Genomic DNA, 6,027 nt, shown 5'->3' on the forward strand with positions numbered 1-6,027 from the left:
AAGAGGAACTCAAAAGCCTCTTGATGAAAGAGGAGAGTGAAAAAGTTGGCTTAAAGCTCAACATTCAGAAAACGAAGATCACGGCATCCGGTCCCATCACTTCTTGGGGAATAGATGGGGAAACAGTGGAAACAGTGGCAGACTTTATTTTGGGGGGCTCTAAAATCACTGCAGATGGTGACTGCAGCCATGAAATTAAAAGATGCTTACTCCTTGGAAGGAAAGTGATGACCGACCTAGACAGCATATTCAAAAGCAGAATCATTACTTTGCCAACAAAGGTCCGTCTAGTCAAGGCTATGGTTTTTCCAGTAGTCATGTATGGATGTGAGAGTTGGACTGTGAAGAAAGCTGAGCACCAAAGAATTGATGCTTTTGAACTGTGGTGTTGGAGAAGACTCTTGAGAGTCCCTTGGACTGCAAGGAGATCCAACAAGTCCATTCTGAAGGACATCAGCCCTGGGATTTCTTTGGAAGGAATGATGCTAAAGCTGAAACTCCAGTACTTTGGCCACCTCATGCAAAGAGTTGACTCATTGGAAAAGACTCTGATGCTGGGAGGGATTGGGGGCAGGAGGAGAAGGGGATGACAGAGGATGAGATGGCTGGATGGCATCACGGACTTGATGGACGTGAGTCTGAGTGAACTCCGGGAGTTGGTGATGGACAGGGAGGCCTGGCATGCTGCGATTCATGGGGTTGCAAAGAGTCAAACACGACCAAGCGACTGACCTGAACCGAACTGAACTGAGCTCTCTGCAGAACTAAAACCCCCAGTAAAGAGAAGATATTAACTACTTAATGAAGCATTCCTCATTCCAGACAGAAGGTCACAGTTTGATAACCGGAAAACCACAGCTCATCAAAAGACCACCTGAGGCCAGATTAAAGGAATTCAGGCCCTGCACACATCCTGATCCTTATCAGCAGCCCTTCCCTTGAGTTCCTAAACCATTGCTATAAAACTCCTCACCAAGCCTCCTGCTCCCCCATCCCCTCTGTTGGGACACAGTTTTGAGAGCGTGTGTTCCCCCTTTGCTTGGCAGAGCAATAAAGCTAGTCTTTTCGACTCTACCTAAAACTCTGTGTTTGAGATTCCATTCGGCACTGGTTCACAGATGCTACAATTCCCTCATCAGTGTGTCCCAGCTCCTCTTTGGAAGCAGCCACTTTACTTTTCTCCCATCTATCATTCTGCTTTTTTTATGGTGGAAAAACAAGGGGAGTCAAGAAGAGGCAGCCCTGGCTGGGAACAGTGTGTGTGTTGGGGGGTGCATTGGGGTGGGGGGTGATGGGTGTGGGGTTGAGGGCGTGGTTGCTGTAAAATATTCTGCTAGAATTGAGACCTGCTTCCAGGGCCTAAACCATCTTTTACAAATTCAGCCAATAGATATTTTTCTTGACTGCATGCCAAGCATCATATTAGACCCTATAGCACAAACCAGATCATGCCCTCATGTGACCTTGGGCCTGGGAACAGTGCAGCCATGGCTAATTGGGAGGACCACATGGCCTAAGCAGGTACTGTCCTGTGTCTCAGCCTCCTGCCCTTCCCTGATGCAGCCAGGTGCTGGAGGAGGGAAGGGGAAGGAGAGATCTCCTTGGCTACCAGCCTCTGGAACATCCTGTCCATCTTCCAGGAGGACACACGCCTTTCTGGTGTGTACTGATGCCCAGGCTGGTGTTCCAAAAAATATCCTACAATCAGCCAAATCATGATTTCCCTGGGAATCAGAGGGGCGTGAGGCCAGCAGCTCATCTGATATAAGGACCTTTCTGGGTGGTTTTCTAAGCAGCCCACAGCCATGAGTCAGGAAAACAGATGATACACAGTTCTCCGGCTTTCTCTCCCTCCCCGGGAACCTGGGGCTAGTCTGATTCATCTTAGTGTTTCCCATTGGGCCTGCAGCCGAGAGCCTCCGAGAGAAGGATTCCCCTAAGGCTGCGAATGCTGGCTGTCAAGGGCACTTACCCTTGGGCTGGTATCTCGTACTGAAATTTTCAGAGGCTGCCTTATTCTTTTATCTGGCTGTAAATTTTGAATCTTTAACAGCCTCAACTATTTTAGACACAAGCCCATAAGCCACAAAGGTCAGTCAATTTCAGGCCAAAAAGAAAAAAAAAAAAATAGACGGAAAAGAGAAGGAAATGTAGAGAGAGACCAAAGCACTAACAGCCAAGGGATAAATGCCCCTAAGGAAAAGCAAAAAGCTGCCCCTTGGGAGACAAAAAAAAAAAAAACTGGAGATAGACATACATACCTGAGAGGATCGGGTCTTGTCTGAAAATGATGTAGGCAAGAGTCAGAGACTAAGATGCTCAGAGGCTTGGTGACACTGATTTATCCTCAAGTGCTTTGAGAGAAAGATGATCTGAGAGATGCAATTCTTTTCCAGGACAGTCCCAGATGCCTCTGGGATCCACTTTTCCCATGCTTTTTGTTTCCAGTCTGCAGACACTCCACTTTTCCTCAAAGCAGGAAAGACCTTTCCAGAATGGGGGTGTTAGGCGAACCACTAACCAAAAGCACTTGCCCTGGCCAGACACCTTTGTAAACACCTGCATGAGTGACCTTAAATAGGAGGTTGTGGTAAAGAACACCACCAACTGGAAGAATCCAAGAACAGTCAAAAGGAGAGAGAAAACTCCAGTCCATATGTCCAAGCAATCTCCCAGAATCCTCCTCGCAGAAATCCATCCTGGAAGAGACGCACACAGCCACCAGGAAGGACCCTGAGTCAGAACGATTGGCCAGGGTTGGAAATCCACCCAGTTACTGTAGGGCCCAAGACTGTGAGCCACGTGGCAGAGCAGTTCTCTTTCTCTCCTCCGGGAACCCCTTCCCGATAAAGTCTCTTCCTTGGCCAGCATGTGTGTCTCCTCAAAAAATTAATTTCTGGGTAATAGACAAGAGCCCACTCTTGGGCCTTGGAAGGAAAGCACCCCCTTTCCTTCAGCATGGAGACCCCACCCCATCTGCCACACTAATTTTGAGCCAAGCTTCTCCCTTGCAGATCCCAGCAGGAAGCAGTTTAACGATGACACAAGGACCTCGGTGTACAGGAATATATCTGCATAGGGGAAACAGAGGCCATGAATCAATCTCCATGGGGAATGTGTCTTTCTTCAGTCACTTAGCAAAAGGCAGTGACTCCGGAACTGTAACCACAGAAGCATAAACTAGCAAAGCAAAATCCTCATCTGATCAAATCCTTTTGTTTTACAGCTGAGCCAAGTCTAGAAAGACAAGGTGGCTACCCTCACATTACAGATCCAGGGTGGGAACTAAATATCCTTGGCCATGTTTTAGGGTCTCAGAATGGTGAGATTTTGTTTCCTTTCCATCAAAATAGCATCTTACTCTGCTGTAGGGGGAAAAAAAAAACACCTAGATCCCAGCTTTCTGAAGCATTGTGAAGTCAATTGGGACCTATAAATGGCACTTTAAAAGGTATTCATAATTACTTCCATTGCTTTGATGGAGCACAAAGGGGGTTCCCCATAGCACACTCCCACAAAATCTTGGCACAAAAGGGATGAACATAGTACAACTTTGGTTTCTGGCTGGCGGTTAAAAGCCCTCATTTGGGAGTAGGATTTATTAAATATTGTAATCAGTTCAGTGTCAACTGTTGAAACCTTTGCTTTAATGGGCTTGTTAAATTTAGATTATGTTAAAAAGAAAAAGAGAGAGAAAGACATTTCCCTGTCTCTGAACTCTTGGGCTGCCACATCATGATTGGGTATGTGTTAAAGAAATAGCTCCCAGCCGTGATAATTACCCCGATTGTGGGAGGAAGAGGATGACATTTCTGAATGATTCAAGAGGACATTTTGTTTTGAAAACACACTGTTTTGATCAAAGGCTGTCTTTACTTTGGAAAGAGTAGCATAAACTCTTCTTGCTTCCTTCTTTTCTTCTTTCCTTCTTTTATAGCCTGAAAAATATTTTAGCTGACTTTAACTATATGAGTAACATTGATAGCTAGCATTTACTGATGGTTTACTATGTGCTGGGCACCTTTCTAAGTATTTTATTTGTATTAACATTGTAAATCTCCTTAATGTGCTAGAAGGCAGATATGATGATGATACTATGTTACAGATGAGGAAAATGGGGGCACAGAGAGGTTAACCAAGGTGCCTAAGGTCACACAGCTGAATAAAAAAAGAAGTGAAAGTGAAGTTGCTCAATTGTGTCCGACTCTTTGCGACCCCATGGTATGTAGCCTGCCAGGCTCCTCCGTCCATGGGATTTTCCAGGCAAGAATACTGGAGTGGGTTGCCATTTCCTTCTCCAGTAAGTGGCAAAGACAGGATTCAAAACATCAAATTTTAAAAAGTTGATATCCCTAGTTAACCACTATCTACACTGAACTTATATTCACTCTCCCAGTAAGTTAAAATTTTTCATATAAAGTAAATGTTGCATTAGATCACTAACCCAGTCTCTGTCTCTTCTTCCCATACCCAAACGTAGTGGTTACCATCAGCCTGGGAAGAATTTGCTATAAGTATACAAATAGAATCTCTCTGTGTCTTAAATTAATGCTATCATTCTGCACCATTCTTGAGAAATTTTTATTTCATTCAAAAATATCCCATTTCATAGCTCTATGCCATTTTATTTGATTTAACTATTCCCCTCTTAATAAATATTAACTTGCTCCTACCTTTTCACTAAAGTAAGTTATGCTGCAGTACATATGGGAGTGTGTCTCCAGGGCAGGTAGCAATCATGGAATCGTTTAGAGCACTTCTGATTTTAAAAGGTATTGCCAAATTACTTTCGTAACAGCAGTACTTGAAAGTCACTGTTTCTTCATAGTCTCACCACTGTTTTTCGTAATTTAAATTTTTTTAAGGCATTAATACTTGCCAATCTATGGGTAAAAATATGAGTGCTTCTCTCTAACTTGCTATAGGAGTTAACCACCCTGAGGTGGCTTTGTGCCTACAGGTTTCACTCACACCCAGCTAAGACTACTAAAGTCCAGGTTCAGGGTTTTTTTTGTTGTTGCTATTCTCAGGAAAAGGTAGGAAAAATGGGACGTTAATTCTTATTCTCCACACTGAAGCCTGGGAATCAGGAGGTGAAGTATAGCTGTTGAGACTTCTAGGACAGGTGGCCCCTTTCCTTCAAGATGAAAACTACATGTTTGTTTAGAAGCAAAAGCAAAAACTTCCCCTCTGGTTTATTTGGGCTTCCCAGGTAGCGCTAGTGGTAAAGAACCTGGCCGTCAGTGCAGGAGACAAAACAGACACAGGTTTGATCCTTAGGTTGGAAAGAGCCCCTGGAAGAGGGCATGGCGACCCACTCCAGTATTCTTGCTTGGAGAGTTCCTGTGGGACAGAGGAACTAGGTGGGATACAGTCCATAGGGTCACTAAGAGTCAAACAAGACTGACGGGTTTTAGCATGCATGCACATACTGGTTTATTTATTCATTGCAATATCCAGTTCTTAATTCAACAAATCATTGAGAGATTTCTTTGTGTAGGTGCAGTACAGGTGGTGGAGACACAAGGATGAGCCAGATGAATGCTGTCCCATTCCCACAGACCTTTGGGGACTTCCTTGGTGGTCCAGTGGTTAAGACTCTGCATTTTCAATGCAGAGTGCTTAGGTTCAATCCCTGGTTGGGGAACTAAGATGTCACATGCTGTGTGGCACAGCCAAAACCAGACAAACAGACCCCCAAACCCCCCCAAAACAAAGCAACAACAAAAAAAGGAACCCACAGAGCTTTGTATCTCTGTGATTGCCCAGTTCATAGAATCAAAGGTCCACACTGGTCTTCCGTACTTCATACAAACTATCACCTACCTACTTCCCAAGAACTTCATCTTGAATTCTAGACCACATGGCAGGGCCCCACTGCTTTGCAAAGCACCCAGGCAGTGAGACTGCCTCCCACTTCCATACCTGCTCTGAGAATTCTACAGAATATGTAAGATTTGGGGGAAACACTAAATACTGGATTAACTATCATTCTGCCACATCTGTTTAAACAGTTCAGGATAGATG

General features: G+C 44.5%; 1 non-coding gene across 1 annotated transcript; it reads left to right on the forward strand.

Annotated features, from left to right (window-relative positions):
* The first annotated feature begins 5,574 nt into the window (after positions 1-5,574).
* TRNAE-UUC lies at positions 5,575-5,647 on the forward strand. The gene has a single exon. It is a non-coding gene; the product is annotated as a tRNA-Glu (tRNA).
* Positions 5,648-6,027: the final 380 nt, after the last annotated feature.

This window comes from Oryx dammah, unplaced genomic scaffold, assembly GCF_014754425.2.
Source record: "Oryx dammah isolate SB20612 unplaced genomic scaffold, SCBI_Odam_1.1 HiC_scaffold_2, whole genome shotgun sequence".
In the NCBI taxonomy this organism is placed as follows: Eukaryota; Metazoa; Chordata; class Mammalia; order Artiodactyla; family Bovidae; genus Oryx; species Oryx dammah.